Genomic DNA, 15,427 nt, shown 5'->3' with positions numbered 1-15,427 from the left:
TGTTGGAAGGTTGTAGCACCTGCTGTGGTTGTTAGAGACAGATATGGGAGAGACATGTTTTGTTGCAGCTGGGGCAGATGAAGGTATCCAGTTCTGCTTCTGCAGATGCACCATCGTGTTTCTTCTGTGCTCCTGCCAGCGGTCTTTCCTCCTCTGGTCACTGCTGTAGATACACAACCTGACTATCTGTCTACAGGCACTGTGGTCTTCTGCAAGCAATTCCCACAGGGCGGGGTTAATGATGGCAGCCTTCATGTCATGCTTGCAGACACCTTTGTAACACAGAGTTGGTCTGCCAATGAGCCTGGTGCCTCAAGCCCGCTCCCTGTAGAGCACATGGGTCCTACATCCTACTCATGAGTAAATACATAATTACATTTTTTTTAAAAAAAGCTTAGATGTAAAAGGGCTTAAGAACAACCAGAAAAGGAGGAGAAAAGTGGTCAAATATAGTTTTGTTGCAAAAGTATGTTTCCGAGCACAATTCAAAGTGTTGGTGCTGACCTTTCAAGCCCTAAAAGGCCTTGGTCTAGTAGACCTGAAGGAGCATCTCCACTTCAGGTCCAGCTCTGAGGGAAGTTACGGAAGTTTTTAATGTCTGTTGCTGTATTGTTTTTAATATTCAGTTGGAAGCCGCCCAGAGTGGCTGGGGAAGCCCAGCCAGATGGGCGGGGTATAAATAATAAATTATTATTATTATTATTATTATTATTATTATTATTATTCGACATCTCCCATCCTTGCTGCTGCTCAGGGCAGAGTGAAACAAGACGAAGAGCTGCCCAAACAGTTGGGAAATCACTGGTGAGTTTATGAACACCAAACATCCTTTTTATTCCACATTCATGATTATTTGTGCTCACAATGCTATTGGGGCAGCCGCAAGTGATTCCCACTTTCAATACTCTGTGCGCCTGCCAAAACGCAGCAGTCTGATTGGTCCTACAACAATAGGATTCAGAATGCAGCAGTCTGATTGGTCCGCAGGAGCCACCCAATCCAACTCCAGGTGGAAGTGAATCCGCAACCTGATTGGCCTACAGGAGAATCCTGGAATTAGCCAATCACATGGGGCCCATTGTGTAAAGTGTATATAAAGCAGACATTTCAGGGGAACTGGTATTCCTCACTACTATGAGCTGAATAAAGAGCATGAAATCCACACTCGACTCTGAGTATATTTCACATAGAATCCTAATCAGTGCACTATCCAATAACTTCCTGCTGAAATCCCGATCTTCTTAATACTGCAAATGCTCCGGTTTAATTTCATCCCCCTTTGGACATCAATAACCAGGCAGCATTGGGGAAGCATCACAGAAGAAATGAAAACAGAATAGACCCAGCAAAGGTGCACTGATTGCAGAGCCGGCTCAAAACATTTTGCTGCCTGAGGCAAAGGCAAGATGCCGTCATCCCTCAAGGCGCCTATGGAAGCCAACTGGACTGGTGGTTAAATCTTACTCCAATACAGGTCAAAGGATGGGACCTTCCATTCCACTAGCAGGCTAGTGTAGGCTGCCTGAGAAAACTGCCTCCCTCTGCCTCATCGTAGGGCCGGCCCTGACTGATCGTGCCAAGAGCATGTTGCAGAATATGCCTACAACAAAACACCAGTTTGCGGTGACCCTCTCTTCCAACATAAAGATTATCCTGAGAAAAGACAGAAGCAGGCAGGCAACCTTAGGCCAGGTTTTTGGTTCTGCGGTTTTGACACGCAGTTTGCCCCATTTCCTGGATACAATCGAAACCTGATGTCAAGGGAGAAGAATTTCTCCTGGGCTCCAAGCCACAGGAACAAAGTGATCTCTGGCTATTGAAAGTGTCACCAAACACCTGGGCATCCATCAGCCAGGTGGCTGCTGTTTGAAGTCAAGCTTTTGCCAGCCCTTTTACAGAGTTTGAGGAATTCCCCCTGGGTCAAAATGACCCAGAAACCCAGAAAGTGGGAGGAGCAGAGAAACAAGAGAACTTTTTCATCGCTACTGCTTCTTCTCTCTCTCTCTCTCTCTCTCTCTCTCTCTCTCTCTCTCTCTCACGCTTTCTCTCTCTCTGAGCTTCTGGTAAGCATTTCTTAGTGAACCCAGACACCTGTTACTTTGGATTTCTCCCATGTCAGACGGCTGGGTTGCCATCGCTATGCAGACATCTGTGTTCTTGCTGCTGCTGCTGCTACTTCATCATCTTATCTCCATCACTCTGGCTGCTCCAGGTGAGATCTTCCAAAATGTCCTGGAGAGGTGACATAAATCAGGCTAGGACCAATCCTCTGAGGATGTGTGATTGACACATGCATGATGCATGTGTGCATCTTCGGATTGCCTATCCCTCTGTGAGTGCATTCACACTTAAGTTAGTGGGAGGTGATAAAGAGGTCCCGTCTTTGACATTGGATAGGAACATAGTCACATGGAAAGCCCTGTGCACTCCTCTAGTGCATCAAACCCTGCTTTTTCTATTGCAGAGCTAAGGTAAAGATAAAGGGACCCCTGACCATTAGGTCCAGTTGTGACCAACTCTGGGGTTGCGACGCTCATCTGGCTTTACTGGCCGAGGGAGCCGGCGTACAGCTTCCGAGTCACATGGCCAGCATGACTAAGCCGCTTCTGACAAACTAGAGCAGCGCACGGAAACACCGTTTACCTTCCCACCGGAGTGGTACCTATTTATCTACTTGCACTTTGATGTGCTTTCGAACTGCTAGGTTGGCAGGAGCAGGGACCAAGCAACGGGAGCTCACCCCGTCGTGGGGATTCAAACCGCTGACCTTCTGATCAGCAAGTCCTAAGCTCTGTGGTTTAACCCACAGCGCCACCCGCATCCCCATTGCAGAGCTAGCATATGCCTTATTCTGTGTCAGGCTATTGGTCCAGGACTGGCTCTCTGATTTGTGATACAGTCTCCTAGATCAGTTGAAGAATGCAATTTCCGTTGTGTGCCTGGACCCCACGAATGGTCTTAATGAATGGATTATGATAAAGTTCTCCATGCATCTTGAAAAGTAGGCTATTGTCTACATTAATCACCCAACCCACGCAAACCTTGAAGAATTTCCATCGCTTTTTCTGCAACAGACCAATACAGCTGCTTTTCTGGAATTCCTTTCGCCCTGCTCGTGAGTCATTCTGAGCAACTGGCATGGGCTGTTGTTTCCTAAACTGGTGAGCCTCTTTTTTCTTCCCTGCAGGGATAATTCAAGACGAAAAGCCAGGCTGCGACTCTCTGCACCATAACTGCAGAGTTGGATACTGCTCTGAGGACGAAATCCCAAGCGGCGGGTTTTGTTTCGAACCGGTAATTATATGCTGCAGAATTTTGCCCAAGAAATACAAGAGCTCTGAGGAAACACAGGAAGTGGCTCCTTTTGGAGATGTTCTGCGCAATCTCCTCTAATTGGTAGCAAGCTGCATTCCCCAAATTATATCTCCAAATTGCACAAGATGTTAAAGATGGGAAAGCATGACAAATTGTTTCCTTTGACGAGTGTTCCTTTGGACCAGTCATCGGAATTTAAAGCTGAGCCCTGCTGGATCAGGCAAACCTAGGGGAAACCCACAAGCAAGACATGACTGGGAAGAGTTGCTGTGACCACTAGGCCTGCACTGTTTTGGTTTCTTTGAATAAAGAGTTAATTTCACTGACGCCTTGCGAGTTGTTGCTGACCTGCTCCAGGCTCTGGCTCCGGCGATCCATTCACCATCTGATGCAATGTGATTTATTAGGTGGGCAGCAAAGAGTATTGTTACAAAAGTTGGGTGTCTGCCCCTCTCTCTGCCGAGCGGTGGCAATTATTATTATTATTATTATTATTATTATTATTATTATTATATTTATTATTACTATTACTATTATTATTATATTTATTATTTATACCCCGCCCATCTGGCTGGGTTTCCCCAGCCACTCTGGGCAGCTTCCAACAGAACACTAAAATACAATAACCTATTAAACATTAAAAGCTTCCCTAAACAGGGCTGCCTTCAGATGTCTTTTAAAAGTCTGGTAGTTATTTTTATCTTTGACATCTGCTAGGAGGGCGTTCCACAGGGTGGGTGCCACTACCGAGAAGGCCCTCTGCCTGGTTCCCTGTAACTTGGCTTCTCATAGCGAGGGAACCGCCAAAAGGCCCTCGGCGCTGGACCTCAGTGTCCGGGCAGAACGATGGAGGTGGAGACACTCCTTCAGGTATACTGGACCGAGGCCGTTTAGGGCTTTAAAGGTCAGCACCAACACTTTGAATTTTGCTCGGAAACGTACTGGGAGCCAGTGTAGGTCTTTCAAGACCGGTGTTATGTGGTCTCGGTGGCCACTCCCAGTCACCAGTCTAGCTGCTGCATTCTGGATTAATTGCAGTTTCTGGGTCACCTTCAAAGGTAGCCCCAAGTAGAGCGCATTGCAGCAGTCCAAGCAAGAGATAACCAGAGCATGCACCACTCTGGTGAGACAGTCTCACAAGAGCCCAGGGAGTCCCAGGCACCCACAAAGGGTCTGTTTCCCTTTGGAGAATGGAAGGCAAGGCAGAGACTGTAATGCTTGAAGAAATATGGTTTATTCACTTATTTGCACCTTCAATCTGCATGGAGGGAGTCCAGATCTTACGGCATGGCCGGTTTAAGAGGCAACAGCACAGGCATCCTTCTGCCTGCCTGCCCAAGATGGATCTCAGCTCTTCTTCCTCCTTCTTCCCTCCAGCAACCCTTGCCCCCACCCCACAGGAGTTCCCCTGGCAACCTTCCAAATCCCCAGTCTCTGTTCACACCTGGGGTAAGAGGGAAGGAGTTCTCCTGTATTGTTAATGTCCTTCCATTGTTCTTTTGATAGCCATAGCTCAGCCCGGTTGTTTTGCATGAGCTAGCGCAGGAATTCCTTTGCAGATTGCATTCTCTCCCTTCATATCACAAATAACCCAAATCCTAGCATTTATTGATTTCTAGGGTTTACTGCAAACCTATAACCATAGCTGTCAAGTGTCCCTTATTTGAAGGGACAGTCCCTTATTCCAGTGCCATGTCCCGCTGCTGTCCCTTATTGATGGAAGTCCCTTAAATGTCCCTTAAATGATGTCCCTTAAATTTCAAAGGAAGCAGCTCCTCTCCCTCCCTCCCTGCCGGCCAGGAAGGAGGGAGGCTCCAACTGTGTTGCTTGGCTGTGTTGCTCAACCAATAAGAAGTCTAAGAACAACTGGGGGGTGGAGCTTGCATGCCTTGTGTGTGGCTAGTTAATGCAAGCTGAGGGGTTTTTTGCATGTTGGACGCCATTTTGTTGCATGTGCTGCTGCAAACTTTGCAGTGCAGAGCCAGGCCAGGGAGCCATCTTAAGTTGAGGCTGCGTAAGCCTTGTGGTGCATGTGATTCAGATTCTATTCAGTTGAACCTCTGGTTACAAAGTTGGTTGGACAGTGTTCTCAAAGCTACCAGCATGAGTTTGACCAGACTGCAGGAGGACAGGAAGACTGGAGTGCCTGGAACAGGTTAGGCTGCAGGTCCCTTATTTTGGCTGCTGGTCCCTTATTTTCAAGGCTGCTGGTCCCTTATTTTCAAATCTGTAAGTTGACAGCTATGCCTATAACACAGTGTGTTGAGACAGAGCGCAGGCAGCATCTCAGGAGTTGATAATGGGGATGAACTGAAGATTGGAATTGCATTGCAACTATTTAGCAGTTACATAGAATGGTGTGCAACTGTAATTGTACTGTATTTAAGTTACTGCAAAGAATGTGTGAGCAAATGGCTAAAGACTTGTATTTTTCCATTACAAAAGTGGGGAGGGGTAAGTTTTATGACTGCACCACAGTGTGTGTGTTTTGGAGTGTTTACTTATGTTAATGAAGTAGCCCACACAACTCAGAATCACCAGTTAAGTTTTGCAAATGCACACAGATCTCCCTGGGCTTTGGTCAAGATGCAGCAAGGTGGAAAAAGAAAGAGACTCTTGGATTTTTAGCTGAAAAGTCTGTTTTTGGGCAAATACGTGTTCTTGAGCCTTATGTATCAGCACATGTAAGAATAGAAATGTATAACTGAGACAACGTATTGCTTAGGGTTTTTTTCATAACGCTTAAACCTAGTTTCTGCAAGTAACCTTTAAAACTTATTTTTTGGGGGGATAAGTATTTATCTTCAACACGAAGGGTCAGATCATAGAGAGAACTTCCACTGGGTACATTAGTGTAAAGGTTTCTAAGGGGTTGCTCGTGCGTAAGCAGGCAACTATCTCCCTGACTGGGTGCGAACACCTGGCCTGGCTGCCTAAGTAAACTTTATCTGTCTGGACGCCACTCACCCGCGGCTGACTCAGTCGCTGGCAGAATCCGTCAGTGGGCGTTTCTTAAACTTCTTCCAGCAAAGTAGCTCCTTGACGCCTAGTCTCCGCCTACCCTCTCTGCGCGAAAGCCTTCTGTGCAAGGAGGGCGTGGGCAACGGAGGACCCCTACTCTCCCCGCTGGTCCCAGGCAAGGAGTCATGGGACCACCTCGCTGCTTCCCCCATCTGCCCCCCTTCTCCACTGGTGCTACGCTGATTATGGCCCCCAGAAGATGGGCTGCTTCTCCCAATCCTTGGACACTCTCTGGAATCCTTCTGGCTTTTGCTCTCTCCCTCCAGTACTGATGGCAGTTCCCTGACAATTAGTAATCTACAAACTGCACCCTAGAGGAGACGACAGCCTGTCAAAGAAGGCCTCTGGATTGAAGGTTTTGGAGGGTGGACTGCAAACAATGTTCTTCATTATTATATTTATCTCCCACCTTTCCTCCAAGGAGCTCAAGGTGGCGAACGACAACCCTGTGAGGTAGGGTCAGCTGAGAGACAGTGAGTAGCTCAAGCTAACCCAGCGAGCTTCATGGCTCATTCCATATTTGTTATACACCACCCTGGGATATTTTGATAAAGGGCAATATTATAAATTGAATAAAATAACAATAATAATAATAATAATAATAATAATAATAATAATAATAATTAATAATAATAATAATAATAATAATAATTAATAATAATAATAATAATAATAATTAATAATAATAATAATAATAATAATAGAACCTTGGCCTCCTGGGTTCTAGTTCCAACACTCCCCAACTGTGTCTTGATGAAATGCAGGTGACAATCAGATATTATTGAAAGCAATTTCACAGTGGACGTAGGGCTGCCATAAGTCCGGACAATTCCGGGAATCGGGCTGCAAAAATGGTGGATTTTTGCTGAATTGGAATACCCAGACTTATGGCAAGTAGGGGAGGAGGAGGAGGAGGAGGAGGAGGAGGAGGAAGAAGAAGAAGAAGAAGAAGAAGAAGAAGAAGAAGAAGAAGAAGAAGAAGACGAGGAGGAGGAGGAGGAGGAGGAGGAGGAGGAGGAGGAGGGGGAGGAGGAATAAAAGAAAAAGTCAACTACTTTGCCAAAGAGAAAACGAAAAACTCAACAACTTTGTCTCCAGATTTTCACTTTTGGGTCAACATCACTGGTGAGAAGGCCCAGGAGCAGCTTGTGGTCAGTGATGAGGTCAAAAGTCCTGCCATAGAGGTATTCGTGGAACCTCTTCACTCCAGCCACAAGTGCCAGTGCCTCCTTGTCGAGCTGGCTGTAATTCCGTTCAGTCAGAGATCGCGTCCTGGAAAAGTAGGTGAGCGGTGCTTCTCTTCCGTCTGGAAAATGGTGACTAAGGACAGCGCCGATGCCAAAAGGTGAGGCGTCGCAGGCAAGGACCAGCGGCCTGGCTTCACTGTACTGTACCAGCACACTGTCCGATGAAAGAAGGAGAGCAGGGGGACAATATACAGTGGTACCTCAGGTTAAGTACTTAATTCATTCTGGAGGTCCGTACTTAACCTGAAACTGTTCTTAACCTGAAGCACCACTTTAGCTAATGGGGCCTCCTGCTGCTGCCGCACCACCGGAACACGATTTCTGTTCTCATCCTGAAGCAAAGTTCTTAACCTGAAGCACTACTTCTGGGTTAGCAGAGTCTGTAACCTGAAGCGTATGTAACCCGAGGTACCACTGTATGTCAACACAAGCGTGCTCTGAAGCCCTCAGCTCATCCTGCTATTTCAAGCAAAATAGCTCACCTGGGAGCGAGTGGGAATCTCAACTAAAGCATTAAGGACAGAATGACCAATGGGCTCTTGGAAGAAGAACTGCCCCATTGCAGATTTAGCCTGTGGTTTGCTGGAGCTCCGCCTTCTCTCCCTGCCCCTTCACCTCCCCTTTCTCTGTTTTGTTGCTTTAAACTGTTGCCACCTTGCCTGCCAGTGGGCTGCTGATAGGGGAAGCAGGAGTGAGTGGGGTGGAGGTTATGTTTGGGTAGGAACTATACCTTTGTAAGGCAAATACAGACTTTAGTAGCTGGAGACCAACAGCTACCAACAAACAGCTTATGCAACAAACACACATCTAGGGTCAAATGCGACCGGTGTCCTCAGTTGCCATCTCCTGCCAGACAGAAGACTGGGAGAAGAGTCTAGTCACAGCTACACCGTACACTCCAAAACACCGTTCCCTGGGAACTGTAGTTTGTTAAGGGTGTTGGGAATTGCAAAAATAATATGGCATTAGTGATATAGGTTTAAAAAAATATGTAAAAATGTAATAGAAAAAGGGTGAAAGACTAAAGTTATATTATGTCAAAAGTAAATAATATGTTAAAAAGGTAAAGGTAAAGGTACCCCTGCCCATACGGGCCAGTCTTGACAGACTCTGGGGTTGTGCGCCCATCTCACTTAAGAGGCCAGGGGCCAGCGCTGTCCGGAGACACTTCCGGGTCACGTGGCCAGCGTGACATCGCTGCTCTGGCCAGAGCCAGAGCCAGAGCCAGAGCCAGAGCCACACACGGAAACGCCGTTTACCTTCCCACTGGTAAGCGGTCCCTATTTATCTACTTGCACCCGGAGGTGCTTTCGAACTGCTAGGTTGGCAGGCGCTGGGACCGAGCAGCGGGAGCGCACCCCGCCGCAGGGATTCGAACCGCCGACCTTTCGATCGGCAAGTCCTAGGCGCTGAGGCTTTAACCCACAGCGCCACCTGCGTCCCGCTAAATAATATGTTAAAGGTGTTTAAATATAAGGAGGAAAGTTTGGAGACATAATAGAATGATTTTAATAACTAGAAATGAGTTTTGAAAGAAGGTAAGGATTTGCTGTATACGATTGGGTAAAGAGGAACACAAAAAAGGGAGGCGCGAGGAAGTCAAGAAAGGAAGTTTTTGTAAGCATAAATTTAAAAGTTGGAATTTTTTATTCTTAATTTTTTCTATGAGTATTTTTGACTGTTTTTGTTTTTCTTCATTTTTGTGGTTGTTATGTTTCTTTTTTTGTAAAAGCAAATAAATATTTTTTTTAAAAAAATGGGAATTGCAGCTTTGTTCTACGGTTCCCAGGATTCATTGGGGAAGCCCTGTGTTTTACATGCATGGTGCAGCTGTATCTCTTGTCTGGAAATTCCAGAAAACTGGTGCAGGGAATTCATTGGTTAGAGGGAATCCCTGTGTTACGGAAATTACGGGTGTGGGGGAATATCTTTAAAGTTAAATGTTACAAATATTATGCCTGAATGTATCCTTTCAACTTGGCAGCTCAGGGAAGTTACCTAGCTTTAAAAATAATAAAAAATCAACTCCTTTGCCAGTTTCCTCCATTCCAAAGCTATTTTCCCCTTGAAAAAAAGACTCCAGGAAGTTCCCAGAGGTGACAATTGCTGAGCTGATTGTTGGCCAAGGAAAGCCTAATCCCATCACCAGACTGGCCAAGGGGCCAGACATGCAGAGGAAGTTCTATTGTACTTTGGGTGGTGGGACTTCAGAGGTGTTTGCCTATGCTAATCCTATACCTGAGTCTTGACCTGCCATGTCTGCTTATGCTAATCTTGTACCAAGGACATGTCTGGACATGTTTGCCAAGGTTAAACTAGTGTAAACCCTGTCTACCCCTCCCCTTTTGTGACATGTCAGTGATGTAGCAATGATGCTGTACGAACTGTATTCTGGGATATGGTGGGAAAGTTTTAAAAGTCATTGTCACCCCAACCTTGTGGTTCAAAATTCCTCTTTGAACCTATTGCGCAATAACCTATTACTGCTATTTGCTCCGGTTGGTGGCTGGACTCCTTCCTTTATTCCGCAGGGACCCGCGGCCTCTGCCCGACCAGCTGGGTGACTGAGCAGCCTCGCACCCAGATTTTTCCATAACACCCTGGCTAGCAGGGTAAAGCCTCATCACCCTCCCCGCTCCACCAGCACTTTGCCTAAGGTATAATTTACGCAATTAATCCGTAAGGTATAATCCGATAGAGGCCTGCCCTATTTTCGTTCCACAAATTTTCACAAGCGGAACTGTGGTGGGGGTAGCATTCCAGATGCTGGATAGAGATCTCTAGCAATCAGAACATTGTGACTCCGTGTCGGTTTTCCAGCCACCCACCAAGGCAGTCAGCTCAACCAAGGCTTCCTCCTCCTCCTCCTCATTGATCTTTCAGTGTGCGGATCTGATGCCCACATCTCCAGGTAAAGGAAGTCCCCTGGGATCCAGGAGACGCCGTTTATTTGGGTTTCTTACAGCACAATTTTTCAGTTCTGGAGCAGTTTCCGATCTGTTCTTCATTTTCTTTGCAAATGTCTGTTTCACATTTCCCACCTCGGACAAAGCAGCCCAGGGTGACAAAGTCCGCTATGCCTACAAGTGGAGAGAAGAGGAACGTCACTAGGGTGGCAAGAGAGGGAAAGGATCCTGCGCCTTCAATTTAGCTGTGTAGGAGAAGGGCTTTCAGCCGCCGAGGCTTGCACGAAATCTACACACAACTATTAAAGATGTTGGTTGTGTTTGCTTTACTTCATTGCTTTCCTTTCTCGCAGAATTTTTACACTGCTCTGCAGCCAAAAAGTGAAATATATGTGGAGCCAAGAGTGGATTTCATGCTCTTTATTCAGCTCATAGTGGTGAGGAGGAATGCAAGTTCCCCCGAAATATCTGCTTTATATACATTATTTACACAATGGGCCCCCCGTGGTTGGCTAATTCCGGGATTCTCCTGTAGGCCAATCAGGTTGCGGATTCACTTCCACCTGGAGCTGGATTGGGTGGCTCCTGTGGACCAATCAGACTGCTGCATTCTGGGTCCTATTGTTCTAGGACCAATCAGACTGCTGCATTTTGGATCCTATTCAACTCAGTACATAACAAAAAGGCTCCCAGGCTGGCTTACAAAAACCGGTTCCTACCTGTAGGTTTGCATTCTAAGACATGGCACACAAGGAAAGGGGTTTGTGGAGGGAGGAGGAGTGCGTCTTCAACGCCAGGGGTGGGGAAATGGGAGATCGACAAGGGTTTCTGACTCCCAAATTGTTTAATGGCAAAATGATGTTTCCCAGCTGCTGAAATGAGAAAAGCTAAGAAGGAGTAGACCACTGGATTAAAAAGACTGTGGTCACGCCAAAGATTTAAAGCACACAGCTTCCGCCAAAGAATTCTGGGATCTGTAATCAGCCATGATTCTCCAGAGTCTCTGCGGGAAGCCATGTCCTTTAAGTGCATAGTATGTGTGTGTGCAGCCTTCTGTGGGAGAAGACATGTGCTTTAAACGTCCTTTAAACGTATGGTTTTGATGTGAGCTGTGAGCTCAGCTCATATATTCCTCAGCTCAGAATGCACTCAGAGCCCTGGCAATCTGCTACCAAACAGTGGAGGTCATTGGCCTGAGCAGTATAAAAAGGGGACCCTGACCGTTAGGTCCAGTCGCAGACAACTCTGGGGTTGCGGCACTCATCTCACTTTACTGGCTGAGGGAGCCGACGTACAGCTTCCAGGTCGTGTGGCCAGCATAACTAGGCCACTCCTGGCGAACCAGAGCAGCGCACGGAAACGCCGTTTATCTTCCCACCAGAGCAGTACCTATTTATCTACTTGCACTTTGACGTGCTTTCGAACTGCTAGGTTGGCAGGAGCTGGGGCCGAGCAACGGGAGCTCACCCTGTCACAGGGATTTGAACCTCCGACCTTCTGATCGGCAAGTCCTATGCTCTGTGGTTTAACCCACAGCGCCACCCGCGTCCCTTAGCGCCATGACTCCTTAATATAATTTAGACGTCTTGCGTCTTGATTCCAGTGGTGGATCTCATGAGCCCATAGTTAAACTGCACAAGCTAAGAAAACAATGGCCTATTGTCTTCCTTATCCTATGCTTGGAGCCTGGGCTGAAGTGTCCCAGCTAAACTGAGTTTTAAGGCATATTGCAAGTTTCCCTGCACTGTGTTGTCCAGCCAGCTTTGCTGAGTTCAGTTCCAATGGAGATAAACACATATTATTTGTGAATATTATTTGTGTGTGTAGCTGAAGTAATTATTTAAAACACACACACACACACACACACACACACACACACACACACACACATATACACACAAACAAAAACAGAATAAATTACTGTTATGAGTTGGTGAGTCCATACAATTAAAGCTATGGTTTTCCCAGTAGTGATATATGGAAGTGAGAGCTGGACCATAAAGAAGGCTGATTGCCGAAGAATTGATGCTTTTGAATTATGGTGCTGGAGGAGACTCTTGAGAGTCCCATGGACTGCAAGAAGATCAAACCTCTCCATTCTGAAGGAAATCAGCCCTGAGTGCTCACTGGAAGGACAGATCCTGAATACTTTGGCCACCTCATGAGAAGAGAAGACTCCCTGGAAAAGACCCTGATGTTGGGAAAGATGGAGGGCACAAGGAGAAGGGGACGACAGAGGACGAGATGGTTGGACAGTGTTCTTGAAGCTACTAACATGAATTTGACCAAATTGCGGGAGGCAGTGGACGACAGGAGTGCCTGGCGTGCTCTGGTCCATGGCGTCATGAAGAGTCGGACACGACTAAATGACTAAACAACAACAACAACATGAGTTGGGGGGTAAGCTATATGCCTGAGTCCCTTTTAATTTCTGGGTCCAGCATGGTTTCGATTCCTGGAACAGCCAGGCTAGCTTCCTGGTAATGACCCTCTAAATGTTTGGACCATTAAGGTAACAAAGGAGGTGGCTCTGTGCTAGACCCTCAACTTGCTGGTAGTTAGAAAGACAAAGTACAGTGGTACCTCAGGTTACAAACACCTTGGGTTACAAACACTTCAGGTTATAAACTCCGCTAACCCAGAAGTAGTACCTTGGGTTAAGAACTTTGCCCCAGGATGAGAACGGAAATCGCACACCAGCGGCACAGCGGCAGCAGGAGGCCCCAATAGCTAAAGTGGTACCTCAAGTTAAGAATGATTTCAGGTTAAGAACGGACGTCCGGAAGAAATTAAGTTCATAACCCAAGGTACCACCGTATAGAGGGATTTGGTGTGTGTTTTAAGGTCCTCATTAAAATTTACCAGAATCTAAGTGCAAATTTCTCCCAGTGTACACTTTTTGGTCTGCAATTTCCTCTAGCATACACATGCTTTGCAAAGCAATTTTCACAAATATAATTATTTTTTCCATGTTATTTTTACTGAAGTTTGCATTTATGCGTGCACACGACCCTGTGAGATGCATTTTGGCTGGGGAACTGCATTGCAAAATCCAGATAATTTCAAAGGATGGCTGTGTTTCAGTCTGCATGTTGCTTGGGAAAGTGCGAAGCCGATAATTTTGCCTTTTCATGCAAAAACAGGGTTGAATTTCTTCCCTCATAGTGCAATGATCAGGTTGGCGTTTTTACCTGAATTAGGCAGGAAGACCAAGAAAAGTCCAGCAAAGAGAAGGCAAAAAATCTTCATAGCAGTTGGCTGGGATGTAATCTGAAAAAGACAAGAAGCGAAAGAGAAATTCAGAGCACTAAGGTCTGGAGGTGAAAAAGAGCACAATTTGTCGATGCTTCTAATTTGACAGGGCTGCTTATTCTGCAGCAGCAGCAGCAGCAGCAGCAGCAGCAGCAGCAGCAACAACAACAACAACAACAACAACAACAACAACAATAATAATAATAATAATTTTTTATACCCCACCCTCCCTGGCCAGAGCCAGGCTCAGGGCAGCTAACACAAGTAAAATTACAATAAAAACATAATGGGGGGGGGGGGCAATTTAAAATACAGGTTAAATTGCAAGTTAAAATGCAGTCTCATTTTAAAGGTAGCCCATAGATCAAGACCATAAGGGGAGAGAAACATAAGGGTCAGACTGAGTCCAAACCAAAGGCCAGGCGGAACAGCTCTGTCTTGCAGGCCCTGCGGAAAGATGTCAAGTCCCGCAGGGCCCTGGTCTCTTGTGACAGAGTGTTCCACCAACTCGGGGCCAGTACTAGAAAAGGCCCTGACCCTAGTTGAGACCAATCTAACCACCTTGCGACCTGGGACTTCCAAAGTGTTGTCATTTGTGGACCTTACGGTCCTCCACGGGGCATACCAGGAGAGGCGGTCCTATAGGTACGTGAATAGCTCTTTGAGAAAACTAGGCTTGTGCAGAGGAGTCTGTCTAGAAATAAGCAAGCTCTCCATGGTCTCTTCCACTGCAAAAATATTTGCCCCTGAGTGCCTTTATTATGCAGACAGATGGCAAATTATGAGGCAGTTTTGCAGGGGAAAACAAATAAAGCAAGCAGGCAGGGAAGAGCCAACAAACTGTTTCAATTTTGTAGAATAATCACAGGATCATAAAACTATCTGGAAGGGACCCTGAGGATCATCTAGTCCGACCACCAGCAATGCAGAAATACTCAGCTGTCCCATTGGAGTAAAGGTATCTGGAGCCCAAGAACAGATAGAGGACTCTATTTTGGCTCCCTAGGCTGAAATATTCTCAGACACAATGGTTTCCAGGAGGAGTTTGAAGGAAGTGGGATGAGAAGAGAAAGAGGGGATGTCGCAAAAGTATTTGGGGGCAGGAAGCCTGGGCCTAAGGGGCAGGAAGGGAGAAGGGGCAGAGCGAAAGGCATTTGTACTGGGCGGGGGGCAGCGTAAAGAAGGGAAGCAACTCCTTGCCTGTAGGAAAAGTTTCAGGGCTCCTTCCTGGGTGGCCGGCTGCTTCTCAGCAATGGTGAGTTCTATTAGGTCATAATAGGGAGGTCAAGGGAGCCAAGTTTCTCCAGGGAGCAAGCTGAACTGAGATGCTTTTTCATGGGGGGGATTTCCATGTGGGGTGTGGGAAATTCCAGTGTGGGCCATTGCTTATTTGTGGACTCAGGAACTTAGAAGGGTCTGCCCCCCCCAAAAAAAAAACCCTGTAGGGGTGCAGATATCCAGAGTGTGGGGGTCAGGTGGGATTGCTATGAGGAATTATGAAATATGGAGCAAGCCATTGTGTCCGCTATGAAATTATCACTCAGGCAGTGTGTCTATATGAATTTGTCTATACAGTCATACCTCGGGTTAAATGTGCTTCAGGTTGAGCGTTTTCAGGTGACGCTCCACGGTAACGTGCTCCGTTACTTCCAGGTTTCGCTGCTCGTGCATGCACAGACGCTCAAA

General features: G+C 46.5%; 1 long non-coding RNA gene across 1 annotated transcript; it reads right to left on the bottom strand.

The window, feature by feature from the left end:
• Positions 1-10,495: 10,495 nt before the first annotated feature.
• Positions 10,496-15,050, bottom strand: LOC307213520. The gene is made up of 3 exons (XR_013837546.1): positions 14,942-15,050; positions 13,681-13,759; positions 10,496-10,663 (listed from the first exon to the last, which is right to left on the bottom strand). It is a non-coding gene; the product is annotated as an uncharacterized lncRNA (long non-coding RNA).
• Between the last annotated feature and the right edge of the window lie 377 nt (positions 15,051-15,427).

This window comes from Podarcis cretensis (genome assembly GCF_951804945.1).
Source record: "Podarcis cretensis genome assembly, chromosome: 3".
Taxonomy (NCBI): Eukaryota; Metazoa; Chordata; class Lepidosauria; order Squamata; family Lacertidae; genus Podarcis; species Podarcis cretensis.
Note: the sequence above shows the minus strand (reverse complement) of the source record. Positions and strands in the feature narration are given on the sequence as shown.